Source organism: Dermacentor variabilis, chromosome 4 (genome assembly GCF_050947875.1).
Source record: "Dermacentor variabilis isolate Ectoservices chromosome 4, ASM5094787v1, whole genome shotgun sequence".
NCBI lineage: Eukaryota > Metazoa > Arthropoda > Arachnida > Ixodida > Ixodidae > Dermacentor > Dermacentor variabilis.
Window position 1 is genome coordinate 66,481,954 of NC_134571.1, and position 19,373 is coordinate 66,501,326.

General features: G+C 44.7%; 1 protein-coding gene across 3 annotated transcripts in view; it reads right to left on the reverse strand.

Moving 5' to 3' along the window:
• Positions 1-19,373, reverse strand: part of LOC142579302 (putative G-protein coupled receptor No18) — a 119,889-nt gene that overhangs the window by 56,760 nt on the left and 43,756 nt on the right. For 2 of the 3 annotated variants that reach the window (XM_075689350.1, XM_075689351.1), the window contains exon 2: positions 5,203-5,270. The exons of the other annotated variant lie outside the window; for it this stretch is intronic. The gene's annotated coding sequence lies outside the window, so the exon portion shown is untranslated. The remainder of the gene's footprint in view (positions 1-5,202; positions 5,271-19,373) is intronic. 3 annotated transcript variants of the gene reach the window in all.

Consider the following 19,373-nt stretch of genomic DNA (forward strand, 5'->3'; position numbering starts at 1 on the left):
ACGAACAGCACAAAACTGAAAAGCAATGGATCGGCAGATTCATTTGTCGTTGCGATGTCCATCAACGTTTTAATAACATACATAAGTTTAATGCAATGCTTATGAATGGGGCGTAATTATAGAACCACGAGTAAAGAAGCTGTTCAAGCTGTATTCCTATATGCTCTAGACGGAAGCAATTAGAAATTTCCTACGTTTATTGTTGCTCAGGACTTAAAAATCCGAGGACAGGTAAGCACTTTTTATGAGTTATGAACGCGAAATCATTATTGTCCAATTGAACGCCGCTGAGCGGTCCTTCCAGTTATGAGCGCCTCGCGGGCAAGCGAGCGCATTGAGACGCTTGGCCTCCGCATGGTTCAGCCCACTGTGTAAGGCACTCGACTTCGGAACGTAGGGTCGTATGTTCAAAACTCACTCCCGCCAACACTTTTCCTTTCCAATTTATTCAGCTTTTTTATTCATCAATTTCTTTATAGCGATTATCAAGGCGAAGTTAGAACGCAAGCGAAAGCTTGCGCGGACGATAGAACGTGCGGATAATGCAGGCTTCCGAAAACGAGGATGACGTGGCATCGCGACGATGTCGCCTCTCCCTCGCCGGCTCTGCTCCATGGAGTTGCGTACGTGACGTCACGTCGCAGTCAATAAATTTTAGGTGCCGTTTGCCTGCTATTGGCGCAGGCTTTTTCGCACAATGGGCGATCTGCCGATTGCTCATCAATATACTTCAGCATCGCGTTCATCGCGTATTGTCCAGCGAGGGATAAACTGACGATTAATATAGCCCGATATTTAAGGGTGGCTGCACGCTCGACGCACGTCGCTTTCAGTCTTGTCGAATGCCCCCAGAGTCTGGTATTCGTCTACCAGGATTCAGCATTCCGAGTAAAACTACAAAACACCATCACGGAACAAATCTGAGGACCTTAAAAAATTCTTCAGGAAGGCGGGACTTGATTAACTCGGTTGTCCCCGAAAGGTTTCTTCTTCCTATTCTACCTGCCTTAACTACTTCACCTAACTAATATCATACTCAAAGCTCAGATTATGAAGCACGTAACCGGAGTTCCTTTGCGGCCCACTCGCATACCGAGAAAGAATATGTCTACATATTTGTGGCAGCCGTGCGTGAACTCCGCTGTAGCCCTCGATCAAATAGACTCTCCTGGGAAATTAGGAGTCGGGCAAGTTTCTTATGGTTCCAAAAAAAAAGACGGAACACGGTTCATGCGCATCAAATGTATTTCTGCAGGTTTTGCGTCCGCTTTCGGACTGATGATTTAAATTTTTTTTGCACTTCCCTAAGCTTTCCGCTGCACTTTTTGGTATGCCATACTGTGATACCGAGTATATATTCTTTTAGCAAATTTTTCAACGAAATGGAACTCGCGCAATATCAGTTCCTTCGCTTCATTTCCTTCTCCTAATTACCAATTATGAAACAGATTTCATTCGCAGAAATCTTTATAGGCCCATGAAACTTGCATCTCTGTCGACCCTGTCTTGCTAGAGCGACAGCCGCTCACGAGGTAACTACAGTGACCATCCGAACCTGCTGTCGCAAGTTAATGTTTACAGTACTATCAATATGTACGCCGTTATCAACTAGAAAAGGAACCTGTTTGTGTATCCCTGCTCATTGTCTACACTTACCTTTATGATTACTTTCCTAATCAACCGATATAACCTATATGCTACTGTAACATATTTTCCATTAGTTTCTTAGCCAACAAATTGTCAGCCACATACTTGTTCGGCCCACTGCAATACATAAGAGCAATATTTTTTTTGGAGGCCAACTCGAAATCTGGAAAGCAGCATGCCCGTAACTCGAGGACAAAAAATGTTTTGCACACGTTTACGAAAAATCGCAGTGCGTCAGAACGTTTCCTTAACATTGTTATACCGTTTAGAATGTGATTTTGGGAAAGAATTCGTTCTCGTTATTCATCTGCAAGATCTAGGATGAAGTGGAGAAAATATTTAGGAATGCGCAGATTATTTCTTGTATTTGAGGGAATCCTTACAAGTCTTCATCTGCGCCCTTTCTAAATTCACACGTTTGCTTAAGATATTGTCCTCCCCTTGCTGAATATTGCCAAGCGCATAAATATGTTCAGCTCATCTGCACCACACAACTACATGGGGAGAAATTAGGTATGCCATTCTAATAATCAGAAAGCGTTTCTGCCAATTCGATTTTCGCCAAATGCCAGTATAAGCCTCGCTAATATCTAGCTTCATTTAACAGTATCGATGTTGTGCAAAAATAAATCTAAATAACTTCATTACATATTTTCATCGTCCACCATACTGGTCTTGTAGCCACCCATGCCTACTTACTTGCAGTCAATAAATGGACACTTCAGAAATCTGCCCATAATCAAACTAAGCACATCCATCATTTTTTTCTCTTTCTTTTTTTTCATTCTCTCTCTCCTATCCTAGCAGGAACGAGCGCTCTGATTGTGGAAGAACTTTGCTAAGCAATTTTCTTCTTGCTCTTGCTGTGCTTCACCTGATACGTTCGTCTTGGCGTGCCCCAGAGATAAGAGGTCACAAATTGTTTCTTCTTTAGTTTTTTTGTGGTCATTTTCTGCGAATACTTGCAACAAAAATGCAAAATGCCATTGAAGCACTAAGTACAAAAATAATATTCACTATTGGTAATTCCTTGTGGCGTTAGACGCTGCGCTTCTGTACTAACTCATTTGAATTCTTACGGGATATATATAGAAACTTCATGCCCCGACAAATTCAGCACGCACCTTGACTTACCGACTTTTCAGGCTAGTGGGACATTTTAATTTGTATTTTATGCCCTCTTGCTCCACTGAAAATATTTACATCGGCCGGAACATTACTCTTACGAACAAGTACCTAGTTGCCCAAAGAAAGAAAGAAAAAGGCAAGAAAGATCGAAATTGTCCTTCTTAAAGTGCACTTAGTGGGACGCAATTTCTCTCATAACTCATAACCGTTTTATCACGCCGTGTACTCAAAAGTTTTGTCAAAACATTAAAAGTGAACTTACGTCACCGCGTCGATATTGTAGTGTTTTCGTTTATCCTGTCACTCTGCGTATTACTTCCCGCTCTTGTCATAATGTTGCTTGTTCGTGTAGCTTTTGTGTGTGGTTAAAGCTGTCCTAAATTCAAACATATTTTAGACCTAGAGTAACGGCAGTGTGTAACGGCAATATTTTCCAAAGAGTCTGAAGCTTTATGACATCATGAGTTTCGGTTGTGTTACATCTCAAGACATGCACTGAGGGCTGCAGCATTGAGAAAATTTTGAACGATTGGCATGCGAGGATTACGTTGTAATAAAAAAAACGTCTTAACAACGCAATCAACGCATTAGGTCTCGTTTTGGTGAAAAAAAAACAATTCGGACTGCTTGCGGACGCTGCCGCTGATTGTGTAGACCGGCCACATAAGTCTAATTTCTTACTGCTCCGCGGTTTCTTCATTTTTGCTTAATCACAGCTTGTACATTTGTTGAATATTCCTGATACTTATGCTACTTTTTTTAGGCTTAATGTTAGTTTCTGTCTTCCCTCTATTTAGTATGAGCATCCACTTTGTGCTGCCATAAGTGGTAAAAAACACGGGTTTTTAGAGAGGCGAATTCCAAAAGACTATCATTCGGAAATGCTCTTTGCCAATAACAGGCACCCTCGGTTTTTTATGTTCATAGTCGTGATTTGCTAATATTTGCTTTGTGAACGATCCTAGCATAAGAGCTTTTCTTGTGACTACGGGTTCAGGCGAGCATGCTAAACAGAAACTAATCAAAAGAGAAAACTAAATAGAGAAACAGAAAAAATCTATACCAAAAACAGATGTCATGACATAGTACTGCCATACGAACGTTCCATCGCAAAATTCACAGGCCTAACTGTGGCTGTCAGGGACCAGCACCTGCCTTCTATACATGTATACATAACAGCGAATGACGTGATGGAAGCAGTAGGTACTCTGCAGCTGCTAGTTTCTTCTTCAAGCGTAATTTTTCCTTCATAGCCCATTAGATATGCCTGTGCACTTCATTAACAAAAAGATTTCAGCATTTCAAAACTATTTTCAAACGAGCCAGCCAGACGCTTTTCAAGTTGACATCCCTGCCTTCTCCCTTTCTTTTTTTTTTCCCTCCTTCAAGTGTCGCTAACTAGGGCAATTTTTGGTCAATCGAATTTCGACGCAATCCATGGGGAAATATAGTCACTCTGCAATTATTTTTTTGACATTGCATGAAATGATGCTCGTGAGCTGAAGCTAACGGCACCATCCCTTTGTAGAATGTACTCTTTTCTATGCCAGCATTTTCAATGTTGGACGAATGAATATTTTAAAGGGCATAACGACTGGAACTTTCGTGACACTCAGTGTACCTATAGGTTGGCGTTATACATTTTTCGGTCCTTCTAGATATAACTTTCAATATATTTCAGAGGTTCTGATGGTTGATTCTCACAGAAAAAAAAGAAAAAAAGAACACACTCTTGTTCTACCAGGTCGCTTTTCGTGCAAGTCCTATACCTTACAGCTGGAAAGATATCCAATTGCATATTCGAAGAAGTCTTGCTTTGATTTTTATCTCTGGTGCACCTTAGCATTATTATGCAATAGAAAGAACTATTGTGCATAATCCAAACAAGAGAGCCAGTCATAGCAAATGAAGCTTGAAAAGGTCCGCAGTGATCGAACAAAACATTTCGCTGCACTGAACGTTTCGACAGAGCGACTCGTCTCGGTGAAGGCGGCAAAGGCTTCCCTGGGCGTCGTTTATGTACGCGTAGCTAGCACTACATCAACCTTAACGGGAAGGAGCTACACATTAACCTGTTGCGTAGAAAGTGGCGAGGTAATTGGGTGTTAAAAAAATGTGAGTGTGTTTAGTAGTGATAGCTAAATGAACGTTGATTCCGGGGACACCCTTTGACCGATCACCAGGAATCACTATAAAATGCATAGTGTATCTTTCACCGTTAATATCCGTGAGCTGTTCTTCAGACGCTTCCTTGTTAACGTGACGCCTTTATTTCAATGAGAAACATCTGACGTACTATTCGTAAATACATATTTTGTGCACATATGACCAGAAAGTGAGTGAGCAAAGTTTCTCTTTTTTTCTACGAACCGTGTCTCAGCTGTGAAGCAGTATTGCGGTATTGCGTAGAAGCAAGGCATCACTCACCTGTGATAAAGGTTGGATTCGACGGGGGACTGGGCTCCCGTTTATCAGTCGTCGAGCAGCAAAGAAGCCTGAAATAGATGAAGGTAATGAATACCAGTGAAAAGAAGGAAAACAAAAGAGCGAGCAAACTAGAGGGAAAGTACGGTACATTGCGCATCATTCGCTCCATACTCAACGCAATATACCGAACGATCTGGAATGTAGTATACAGTTTCTACGTGTAGGCAGGTGCATACCGTAGTTTTCTTATTGTCAGCACAGGTTGCATTTGCACGGCACTGACTGCAAGGCATGCACTTACAGAACAGATATCTTTCAGGAAGCGAGGTTTCTTAAGTAATCGATGATTGTCTATAATATTTGAACGCCCATGCTGGTTTGAATTGTACAACTCTGTCATACCTTATTAATTTACGGGAGCATCGACCTTCACGTCGGTTAGCGCAGCATCACAGAGTGCACCTGCGAATGTACCGGGGTTAGTCTCATGCGCGCAGAGCGTCCTAGTGCCCGATCATTGTCTGTTAGGAAATTTCATTGAACCCGCAGTAGAGGGTCCCCTGTCGTTGATCAGTACATCTTTAGTTTACAACCGCCTATTGTAACCATTGTGTGCGCAGGAGCACGTGTGAGCATTGCGCCACACAGAGAGAGAAAGAAAGCGAGAGAGAATAGAAGAGAGGAAAGGCAGGGAGGTTAACCAGATGCACGTCCCTGCTCTGGGCGAAGGGGTATAGATACGAAGAGGGAGAGAGGGGAGATAGAGAGCAGTTTTGCACACATTTTAAGGTTCGCACCGAGTATCCACACGGTTACCAAGACCTGTCGACTTGAGGTATTTCAACAACGCTTTCGTGACTTTCTGTGCCATCAACGCGTACAGCCGTGGTCCAAGGATCTTCATTTCCGATAATGGTCTAGAGTCCAGCTGGTTCAGTGCTGTCCGTAGAGCTTCACGCTCGACGTCGTACTGCGGACAGAGACACAGAATGTGTTCGATGGTTACTACGGTTCCACAAGGGCCGCACATGGGCGTATCCCCATTTCATTGCGGTACAAGAAGGCCTTCGTAAATTCCACCTCAAGCCAGGGGCGGCACAATATTGTCGCCTCAGAGAGGGCGAGTTTTTATGGCACTTGTAGCTGTCAGGATAGATCAAGCCTATGAAGATGACACTTCGGGTGGCTGGGAGAAGAGCAGTATGTGTGTGTCATAGGTTTAGCCACGTTATGAAGCTTTCTTGCAGCGTCGCTTCTGGATTAGGAGATTCGAACTGGTCACGCTTCCAGATGGGCAGACCGGACGGCTTCGTCGGCGAAGTCATTACCAGCAATGCTGGTATGTCCACGTAGCCACTGGAATATAATTTCATGGCCTTTAGCGATAGCTTCATGGTGATCTTCTATTATTTATATGTCAGCTGCTCATGAGTCCTATGATATAGATCAAATAGACAAAATGATATAGGCCTTAGAGGGGCCAAAGATAACGTCTTTCTGAGGTGTTTCTTGCAGGAGGCTTTAGACAGGCGCTCAGCAGGCTCTGCCGCCATTGATGTTGTCATGTGTGACAGTTTGAATTTTATTGTGGTTTTCATAGCCGGAATGACAACGGCACCTGAAGAGCTGGTAGGTGAGACTGAACCATTGGTATATATGTGCATTCGTTCCGCGCATGTCTCATTGATTAATAGCAGCGTCATCTGTTTCAGAGCTATTTTTGGGTTATTGACCTTCTTTTTCGCACCCGGAATGCTTAGGTGCACCTGAGGCTGTTAGGAACACCACAAGGGCAATGCAGACCTTGCTGCTGGTATATAGCCTAAGGGAAGACAATCGGTATGGGTGATTATAACTTCAGAAAACGTAGCACGAAGTCTCTGCAATGGCAAGAACGCCAAGTGGTTATCGGGAACGCGGGAAAAATGACGAATATGCGTCTTGAGATAATACACAGCAACGTATGTTTGGATGGGATTATCTTTGGCGAGCACGATTGTTACAGCTGTTGACGCGCAGCGAGGAAGACCTCAATACATCCGCGATGCTTGGCCCTGTAACCTTTCCAATCAGAGAATATTTGACTTGCACGTATTAGACAACACTGGAAAGCTGTACCATCGATACCCTGTGAATAGAGCATTGTACAAATTAAGCATGGAGTGTACAGATGTGCCCCGCTGATGAATCTCAGTACCTGGGCAATCAAAAACAGATTTTTCTTCAGGTACTCGTAGTAAGCGCTCCAGGAAAGATTTTGGTTAATTATTACAACCAAGTATCGATGGGTCTTTCCATAGGTGATGGTGTGTCCATCAATGGGGACTGGAAATGGTGCCGTAGGAGTATTATTATTATTATTATTATTATTATTATTATTATTATTATTATTATTATTATTATTATTATTATTATTATTATTATTATTATTATTATTATTATTATTTTTATTCTTATTATTATTATTATTTGTTTTGAAAACATATACATTTAACTGGAAAGGGAAAGCGAGGAGCAGGCTGGCTACTGCTACCGGAAGGGGCCCTACGCCTGCCTACTTTTCAGAAGGAAAGTGATAGCAACACAGAAATGCGAGATAAGAAGGAGGGGAGGAAAGAGGAAAGAAATAGCAACAGAACAAATCTAAAAGAGTAAGGTAGAATACACAGTAGAGATCACATAGTAGGGACGGTCACTGAAGGTCACGCAAATACAGAATGGTAAATAGAAGAAATAGTATCGACGCTACAAACGTGAACCTTAGTTAATCCTAGAAAAGGAAGTAGAGCGCGATGAGCCTGATCCCGTCGAGACGCAGAACCACTGGGGTGCAAACATTCGTCGAGTGTCGTACGCTGCAAGCCAAGGAGATGACAGTCTCTCACTAGCGACATGCGCTGCGCACTGTAAGCGGGACACTCCATTATCAGGTGCTGACGTGTCTCGCAGAACGCGCAAGACGTACGCGATCGACTGGCCACACGTCCTTGTCTGTATAAACGTTCGCGCACGTTCACTCAGTCAACCCTCAGCTAGAGTAGTTGCCCTCTAGCGTGACGACTCAAGCCTCGACCGCGCACACGTGGCGGGAACTTTCTATTTGCCAGGCGCTGGTCTGAATACTGCTTGAGTAGGAGGCGACAAATCCGCAGACGAGCGTCATCAATCTTGCGCAAAAGTGCAGGGCAGATGCAGTTGTTATGCGTGCAAGTTGAAGTCATTTCATTTACGGCGATTCCTACATGTGAAAGTATCCATTGTGCAACGAGAGATACCCCACGCGATGAAATTTTGTTTGCAAAGTCAGTAATGGTGCTCACAACTGGGCAATCAATCTGACTGCGTTGTAGCCTCCTAAGGGCAGCGCGGGAGTCCGTAAAGATGGTAATCTTCGATGTGGTTAACTCCTCTGCACGTATTTCAGTACAACATTAATCGCTGCTAGCTCCGCAGTTGTTGACGAAGTTGGATGAGGTATTTGAAAGGTAAGTCATACTTGAGTCGAAGGGCAGAAAAAAGCTGCAGGGGCACCTTCACCGTCGATGTATACAGATGCATGTGTGAATACTTGAAGATAATCAGGAAATCTTTCGAACATGTGAGACTAAGCAAATTACAATATTGCCGAAACAGGTATATCAGACGTTTTATGTATGTCAAGGATTATGAGCTAACTTTCAAATTCGTATTTCGTGATATCTTTTGGAGGTGGGTGCGTAACTGAAGCGGCATGTTCAGAAATCTCAGTGATAGTCATAAATAATGCCGCCATTTTTCCTATGCGAGATAACTGGCGGTGAATGAGACGATCAAGAAGCGATTTGCCATTCGATGTGTTGTGCAGATTCTGTATATGATATAGCATGTATATGATTTGCATTAAAATTGCATAACACAAGCGATGTACCACACCGAGACACTAGGCACTCAAGTAGTGAGGTATCCGAAGAACGTGTAGGCCTGTTGTATATGCTTTCCACCGTCGCAGACAAACCGCTGAGGCTCACAGTAACAGCTGCACACTCAAACTCAAAGTCACAGATGCAGTCTGTGTCAAGAACCTTGAAATCCTAGTCAGCACGTACGTACACTGGTGGTTTTGAAGAATTGTACGTATGCGTCGCATCCACACAATGCAAAGATTCATAAGCTGGTTCCGCGCATTGAGTGTTACTGCAGACTACCACGAAGCCTGACAATCGATATTCGTCTTTCCTTACCTTAGTTTCCTGGAGCGCTATAACATCTTGTGGAGCCTTCAGAGCGATGGTTCGAAGTGCTACATCAGCATGTCATGGTCGCATCGACCTGGCATTCCATTGCAGCACAAAGGGACGAGGCTGTTGACGACTGTTAAAATTGGTTCCGGTAAAGCATCTAGCGGAGGCCGTCGAGGACTAGAACCAGGGCCTCTAAAAGCTGCTCTGCTGCTGACATTGCTGGTGTCTGAAGAACGGCGACTAGCAATCTCATGACGTTGACAAGCATCTTCAGAAGATTGACAAGTTGCACATCGTCGTTGGCTGAGACCGGTTTAGGTACTGTGTTTTCAGTACTTTTCACTGTGGTCGAAGTATTTGTAGGGACTTGTTCCGACAATTTCTATGGCAGCGCTGGTCACGATGAGTCTGAGAGGCAGAAGGTCCACCCCCCTACTTTTTGATGCGTTGTGTCTTTGTCATTCTTTGAACGCGCTGCTTTTCCAGTGGCTGGAAGAGCACTGTGGTGACGGAAGCTTTCATCTCCTGCTGCCTTCTTTTCGGCTTTTTCTCTTAGTGCCTTTAGTTAAGTCTTCAATGAGGGACATCCTTTATCCGTTGCCAAATGTGCCCCATTACAGTTGGGGCACCGATATGCCACAGTTTCACAGGAATCTGCATGGTGATTCCTGCCGGATACGGCACAGACCAGATCTCTGCAGCAAAAGCCGTGAACATGACCAATCTTAGAACACTCATGACATTGTAAAGGCCGTGGTACGAAAGGTCGAACAGGACAGCGCGCAAGTGCAGTCTTTATTTGACTAGGAAGCATTCCACAGGCAAACAGTATCTTCATTAACTTTGACGAGCCCAGCCTTCAAACGCTAATTATATTGCATGGTGGTGTGCTAACGATCATGCTCTTAAATACGTCATCCTTGTGATCCAATCCAACATAAGTTACGACACCAGCTGCTTGATGCGTACCCTGTGGTATGCAGGACTGCGTGTGGACACCACAGATTTCAGACAACCCAAGCAGACTTTGCACCACCTTATCATCTGTTATGTCAACGGCAATCACATTTTTATAGGTGTTCACGCGGACCTCTTTGATCAGTCCAGGGGCAAGTTTCGAAAAGAAATGAAGTTTCTGTCCGGAGATAGCATTCAGGCTTACCATCGCGTCGACGAGCATGAAAGCTACTGTTCACGCTGCTGTATTTGATAGGCGCTTCTCTTGAGGACGATACCGGAGACGTCCGTCTTGGACGACGGTGCTTGGCTGGTATGAAAGCATTCGAATCTTCCGATCTTGAGTTAGAAACTCAGAATCAGCCACCTCAGACCCTACTGCAGAGCTGAGCCGCTTCTGAGGAGCCGTGGGCGGTCCGTGCTGGCCGCCAGACAACTGCAAGACCATATCTTCCATAGAAATGTCTGCGGGGAGGATCTCTAAGCAGACTAGGAGTTTCCGGGGTTCAGCCGAAACATCGTTGCCTCTTACTGATGCATGAAAAGCACATAGATAGAGAAAAGCTACAGCACCAGAAGAAAGCCACCAACCGAGCACAAAAAGCTTCGTCTTCGTCCCCATAGTTTTACGTCTGAATGCAATTTAATGCACCTTTCTCAGTCGGTACAGTCAAGCCTTGTGTTTGAAGGTATGCTGATATCAAATTTGCTGCAAGCTGCAATCCCGCTTCAACCCGAAGACAAGTGACGGCAGAAATCCAAAGTCAGATGTCATCTGCGTATATCGAGAGGACCATTAAAATTAAATAATGGGGTTTTACGTGCCAAAACCATTTTATGATTATGAGGCATGCCGTAGCGGAGGACTCCGGCAATTTCGACCACCTGGGGTTCTCTAACGTGCACCTAAATCTAAGTACACAGGCGCTTTCGCATTTCGCCCCCATCGAAATGTGGCCGCCGTGGCCGGGATTCGATCCCGCGACCTCGTGCTCAGCAGCCCAGCACCAAAACCACTGAGCAATCCAGAGGTAAATTGTTTCAGGTAAAACTTCAGCTAGTCCAATGAGTGCCACATTGAACAACGTGAGACTCAATACTCCTCCTTGAGGCACGCCGCAGTAATAGCAATGTTCAGCTATGGGGCCACCTACTGTTTGTACAAAAAACGACCGGCGAGTTATGTAGTCGGATAACCAGCGAAGCATGCGGCCACCGATTCCTATATGCTCCAGCGAGTTTATGACAACATCATGTGCAACGTTGTCATACGCGCCTTTCACGTCTAGAAAGAGCGCAACTGATATGCACTTACGGCTTTTCCATTGTTGCCCAAACGTTGTCAAGTCAATGATGCTATCAGTTGAGGAACGACCCTAACGAAAGCCTGCCATGGAAGCCGGGTAGATATTTTAACGCACGAGATACCGTTCTACACGTGCAAGGACCATTCTTTCCATCCTTTTTCCGATGCAACTCGCCAGAGCGATAGGGCGATATGCCGCCAAGTCCAACGAAGATTTTCCCTGCTTTAGTAACGGTACCAGCTGACTTAACTTTCCATTGCTAGAGAACTGTACTTCTAGGCCATGAGTTGTTGAAACTGTTCAAAAGCGCTCTTCTTGCCTCTTGTCCAAGGTGTCCCAGGGCAGCATAGGTGACGCAGTCAGAGCCTAGAGAGGATGATCGTTTAGAAATGGCCAGGGCAGCTTCTAGTTCTTCCATGGTAAAGGACATATCCATTTCTGGTACACCAACGTTGGTGTTGACAATCTCGCTAGTGACTCTCGCACAGAATTCCTCCGCCACACCAAGCTTAGTTTGGCCAAGATGGAGGGCCAAAGATGCGAATGGGTGTCATTGTTGCGGGGATGAACGAAGACCACGGACTGTTCTCCAGATATGTGAAAGCGGCTTGCGAGGGTCCGGTGATTCACAGAAAGTCTTCCATCGCTCACTCTATAGTTTGTCTATGCGAGGTTACGCAGAGGTTATGCGCAGCCTTGTAGGATAGCCTAGCGCACAATGATCGTACAATACTATGCACTCTGCGCGTGCGCCTGCCTTTGGTACTCTCGCAGATGCGAACCATGACGCGGTGTCAACTCTCCCATGAGATTATTAGGTGTTTCGAGGCCTGTGCGAATATAAACTGTCCTTAGGCTAACGCTTTTCGTGGTTTGTTTCCTTTATTTAAACATGGAATAAAAAAAGGGTATAAACTTGATATCTCGGACACCTCCGAAAATAGGATAGCTAGACATTCGAAATCAACCGCAGCGTAATTTTTATTCTTATATTTTGCCAGTGAAATTGATAAATACATTAATATAGCCCAGCCCCTTTATAAAACCTCCCAGAACCTCCCTAAAAGAATGGCGTTGGGCAGGTCATGTAATGCGCAGATTAGATAACCGTTGAACCATTAGGGTGGCAGAATGGGTACCAAGAGAAGGGAAGCGCAATAGAGGACGGCAGAAGACTAGGTGGTGCGACGAAATTAGGAAATTTGTGGGTGCTAGTTGGAATCGGTTGGCACAGGACAGGGCTTGGTGATCACAGGGAGAGGCCTTCGTCCTGCAGTGGACGTAAATATGATGATGATGATGATCCCAGCCGAATATTTACGAATTCGTGACACAATATTTTTAACTGACCACTCATTCTTCTCACCATTGGGCTTGGTGACATTGCGCAATTGTGAAATCATCCAGCACAAAATAACATTTTTCAAGTTACATGCATACTGCGACCACATTTTTATGCTTGAGAATGAGTATCACGGCAGCCGCAGTGACGCATCTGCAGACGTTACCAAGGCAACGTTTATTGAAGCTCTTTGAAGTCTCTATATCCTTTCATTTCCAATACAATTTCCTTTTCATTGACATTTCTTTATATTTTCAAATTCTGCAAGACGCGTAATAGCACTTTTTTAGACAATCGACTGCCAGAGCTGTCAGAAAGACATACTAGGACAATAAAAAGAATGTGTGGGATTTGATAGATGAAACAATAATATTCCACCTATGAATCTGAATTCCTTGATGTTGTAACAGCCGATGAATAGCATCATTTCTTCGACTTGGTCAAACACCTTTCATTGACGTTTAAATGAGCTGGAAATATCTTTCACTATACCTGATAAAATGTACTTCATACACTATACAATTAGCTGTATTTTAGATAATGAAAAGAGTGTAAATGGGCTCACTCACAACAACACAAACACACACGCACGCTCAGTCACACAAGATACGTCCCCCACACACAGCTCTCACTTCCAGCTGCTCTATTGCTCGTATGGAAGCCCACATTTGTACAGAAAGTAGGATCATAAAGACAGAATATATTGGTATCAGCCTTGCATCCAAATTATAAAATCTAAACTACATCAATGCAACACAATACAATCAATATAACACAATGCAAACGACATTTCCGCAGGAAACAAATTTACAGATGGTTCACTGACAGACTGCTGCTCCCTCTTTCCAATGAAAAAAAAGAAGGCTTCTAGGGCCACAGGTGCTGCTACTTATTGCGCCATTGAGAAGAGTCTGCGTGCAACGAGTCCGTGGCTCACACCCACAATATGCGATATGCGCAACCAAGTGCGCATACTTAACTTCTTTATTCTATACTTTCTGTGCGTTCTCCCGTAATCGATCGTCGAAACATCGCTCGGTTTGCCCGGTGCACACTTAACCGCTGGAAAGAGGAGCTGAATAAACAACTCCAGTGGAACATTTCACGATGGCAGTCTCGCGTTTTTTCTCGCAGCCAAGTGTCGTGGCATTCATTGCACATGAGAAGGCATGGTTTCCCGAGGATCTCGGGCGCCGAAAAATGCAGTGGCACTCCGTGCCTGTTTAAGTTTATGTATAAGTGTGGGCTTATACGAATAATAAAACAGTTGGATGTGAGCGCTGCCTGTGCCTGCGCAGGTGTGCGCGTGATAGCGAAAATGCACACATTTGCGTTCTTTTAATTGTCTGAGATGTGTTACCAACTAGCCTAACAGCCTGTTCTTTTGGAATTCGCTATATGCTTAGGGAGATCAATGTTTTAGCAAACCTGGTAGTACGCTTCTTTATCTGGGCTTAGTTTATACGATGGCCATAATAGTAGCTTTTGGCTGCTTCATCTGAAAAGCTGCAATCGACTGACTCTCCTTTAAAAACAGCCAATTGTCATTGGCCGCCCTCGTGTTCACGGTAGGGGCAAGTCACTGCTGGCCCGGTTAATTTGGGAAAGCCAGCCTGGGCACTCCGTTTCTCAAATTGGAAAAGGCAGTTAAAGTGAGTAAAGCTTTCTTTATTCACTAATTTTCTTGCCTTTGTCTTCCAAGGCCATTTGAATAGTCCACGCTAATAGCAGGGGCGGCAGTCGCAGCGCCCCTACAAATTTCCTCGTCTTTTGTGGCTTCACTAATAGGCCTGCGACATGGGGAATAAATGGAAAAGTTCTATGGTCACGCCTTCATTTCGTTTCTCACACACGCTGGTAAATGACAGAAACGGCGCCCCTCCCCGCGTAAGCACCAGGAGCTAGTTTTATTCGGATCATGTCAAGTGAAGAAGATTGCGAAATCTAATCTCAACAGTCCCAAAGTTCACCCATGCCATTCGCATCTGTCAGCGTCTTCGTTCTTTTGCCGATGACCCGATCAATAACGACCACAAAGATTGACCCATGTGTGCGTGCGCTGTAGTTATTGCGAAAACTCGACTCAGTGTTTTTGGAGGAACATTGCTTCAGCAAATCTTCTTGCACTACATGCGCTGTAGACTGCGGTCATTCTCGCGTTTTTGTTTTCTCTTTGTGCGAAAGAAATAGATGCGCTGGATTTGATTTTGCGCACGTTATAAGCCATTGTAGCTCGAGGCGCCAGTTGTTCAAAGAAAAACTTGCTCGCTGACACTTTAGATAGATCACCGCAACCATGCAGTGAATGACTGTAGTGGTTTCAGCAAACTCGCCCTCGCAAGTATGGCGCAATAAATCTCAAGGAAGTTGGCAATTGCTTCTTCACACTCAAGCGGGTGTCGTTGGAGATATACTCTCATGTCGCGCTCTATTCGACAGTGGCAAAACCGCACAGCCAATGTACGTAAATCAGACAGAAAACAAATGACGCCTGCTACATACCCTTAGGCCTAATCCGTGCTTTAGTACACTATTTCTTTTTTGTTTGCTTTTGGTTGAGGATTGCAGCTGACAAAACGCCGAGAAAATCGCTCTTCTAATGCTTCTCGAACATGTATTGTCACGCCCAACATTCGGCTTAGTTCATTTACGCAGCGATTGTAGTAAACCGGCTGTCGTGTAGAAAACGCAATGATATTTTTTTTCTCATTCAACGGGAAAAGCGAGAAGAATATTAGAGTTCTTTATTATACGATAGCTTGTGTCTATACTATAGCATACATTTTTATTCACAAAAAATGAAAATTCAAATTGGCTTCGATTTTGTGCAGGTACTGTGAGAGCTGACGTCCACTAGTCCAACGCGTAGAACCACCGCAGGGACATTGACACCAAAGAAGAGATAGGTGTATTCCAGCGTTCTACACGCATAGCGACAACATGGGTTGCTCTGATAAATCAGACAATGTGATCTGCCCTGCTTTTGTGACTGGTTACAACTTCTGCCTGCTCTCTCCCTCAGACACGCACGGCTGCACTGAGCCGTGTTCTCCTCTTTCACCCTGGCTCACTTTCTCTGTTAATTCGTCTTTCTGCATAGTTCTTGCCCATGACCACAGCTTATGACATGCCCATGGCCGACCTGTGCAAAAATGTGCGGCCAGTAGCAACACTCGTGGTTGAGGAGGAGGACAGGAGGAGGAGAAAAAGGAGAGGAAAGACAGGGAGGTTAGCCAGTGTTAGTACCGGCTGGCTACCCTGTGCTAGGGAAAGGGGAAAAGGGAATAAAAGGAGAAAGAAGAAGAGGAAAAAAATGGAAAAAAAGAAAATTTACACAGTAACGACTGAGCTCAGGACTGGCGCGGACCAGCTGGCCAGGGTTCTAACACAGGAAATCCTCCCCTCCCCCCTTGCGCCCAACGTGATTTTTTTTAAAAATGTTATTCTAAGTAGTCCTGCTGTTAATAAAATAAAAAAGGGGAGTCAACAGTGGTTGACCGCGAAACAAGGCAAGGTCTTCCGGGGCACACTAGTGTGCGATGTGATTCGTTCCAAGCCTTTTTTTCATGTTTCTTATTCGGGAGGGAACAGAGGCTTCCCCAAAAGACCTTGTCTTTCTTTCTTGGGCATTGAATTGCCTTAACTTCACCTATGCCAACTTCCTGTGCTTTAGCACCACCTTAATCTTACATAAAACCCTTTAATTGGTCTTTGCTTTACTTCACGTTAATTTTGAATGACCTAATCCAGGGATCGGGCCACACTTCTAGGCATCACTATCTCCGGGATCAGCCTACAATTTTTGTTGTGCAAGGCTGCACTTTCGTTTTCGGTTCTGTGCGCGCGCAGACTGCTCGAGCACATCTGACTTTAAAGGGAGCCTTCTTTTTCTATTTACGCATGATGACTGCTTCATAGGTAACGCTATCGATTCATACGCTAACGTGGTGCGTCTTCATTCAAGCTAAGTCTTGTCACCTGTTTCGTTGTCCTACGCGCACTAGAAGGCCTCAAATCATCTAATTTGCGAGATGAAAGTTGTTGCGCACCCAGATTTCACGAACCCTCAAAATCTGAACTCAGCCAAAAACACTTTTTCTTGAAAGCCTAATTTCTGGAACTTCATGAGGCAAATATATATATCTGTTCAATATGCTTCACACTGTACCGAATTGTAGTCTTGTGTATTGCGTAGCCGCATCTCCCTTTGTCACGCGCCAGTGTTTGTTTCGTCTAAAAGCAGACCCATTTCGACGACTGCATACGACAAACGCACTAGCCACCGGGAATTGTGGCCGCGAATTATCCCTTATTTAGCCACACGTCTGGAGGCTGTTCTTCTGCGTTCATACTTGTCAGTTTGCATCACACCAGATCGAAACTGCGCTGCGCTGAAATTGGTTCCATGTTCATGGTAGGCCGTAAACGCGAGCAGAACATTTCCCGCAGAGGACCTGATGTCTTGGGCCGCTATATCCTTCTTCTAGGCGCCGCATCGTAGAAGTCGCCCGCGGGAACATCATTTTGCCGCAGTGTGGTTGCCAACTATACGACGTCCATCCGCCGAAAACTGCCGGACAGTAAAGTGTTGTCGAGACGAAGAAAGCAGTTTGCAAATATCTTTCAGCGTCCTGCGACGGAATCCTACGAGACTTCGATGAAGCACACTGCGGTGCTTTCCGTGCGGGTGACGAGACGTCGGTTAAGTGCGAACCATGCTAGGATAATTTTACGACATGTACGAACTCTGCCGCCGGTTTCTACTGTTGCCGTTTATTGCGAAGAACGTTCAGGGAGAGCCTGGTGGGGCGATGCATGGAGTTCTAAGGAAATACATATAGCTTAAGGACAAATCTAATCTATGTATACGACAGTGCTATAATCTTCCAAATACGGGGCACGTCGTCAAGGCCGTAAACGATCGACGTTTCTTGGTTTGGTAATTGCTATTGAAATCATAATGATTAGTGTCTTCGTATGTGTCCTTGATCGATAGTTTCGTTGTCGAGAGACTGAACGCTGATGCACAAAAGGTGAAACAACTTCGGATCGTGACGCAACAAAGAAAACATGGAAATATGATGCTTGGCGGGCGCATCATTGACATTTTGCCATCAATTTAGGTAGATTTCTTGAGCGCTGCGTTTACGGCAATCATCTCGCACGCGAACACCGCGATTTCTTCAACTTTGTGGCTACGCTTTACCGCAATGTAGTTTCCTAAATAAACTTATGCGATTCAGCTGGGTAACAATCAAAAGCTATGACAAAATTCTTTCCAAATATATTATAATTCCATACGGCAATTTGCCAACTCTAGAACCATTATTGCAGCGCTTCCCTCAAGCCTGTGTACGAGCACGTATATTGTACACTTCTAAATACTTTTGAGTTCTTTTGAATGTTGTGGTTCTGATTTTAAATGACCCGTTACGTTGATATTTTTTTTGCATTTTTGAGACCAGTGGCAACGCAAAATAGACTACCACTATTTCATGGCAGTCCACTTTTCGTCATTCACAATGTAACTATGCTTGAATGTTTAATCTTCCTACCGTTCCTTGCATATTTGGCGTCTCCTTTGTCTGCATAAGTATAACAATGATGGCGTGTTATATAAAAGGTATTGTGCTTTGTTTTTTGTACAACTAATAAATTCAACCTTAAGACAGCTGCAGACATTTTTACCTTTGTCAATTGCGACTGCGATTGGGCGTAACTCAGAAGGCTCCTTTATTAATGACTGACCTCGCGACACCTGACGACGACGGCAGAAAGAAGAAGAAAAAAAAACAGAACCAAAGGACTGAGCGAACTTGACAACGCAAACGAAGCTGCAGCCTTTACTACGTCGAGGCAGCTCAAACGTCTTACCTAAGGTTGGCATGGATGCTCGACCTTTCTCATTGGCACTATGTAGACGGGTCCGCCATAATGAACTATACAGACGGCGAACGACCGCGCAAGACCCCTCCCCCCCCCCTCCCCCTCCCTGCGTGGATTGTGCAGGGAAACGGCAGTCGGCTGGCGTTATTGGCACGCGTGGCACCAGCTCGCCACGCACTTCCCCCATACGTCGTTTCTCACTGCGGGGCGAGTTCTCCGCATTTTCGCCAGATGCTGGGGATGGCGGAGAATGAAAGACCTGTTCCCCAGGCGCCCAATGCGGCCGTGGAAATATGCGGCCTAATAACTGACAATTGTTTTATTATTCTCGACATGCGTGGTTCACTGCATTGCGTGGGCGCAGTGTTATGGCATTCTCAGGGACCACCCGTGCAATAGGATTGCGTTTGTGCGCACTAACCACCATTTGCTGTAGGGGACCTCCGAGTACATTCGTTG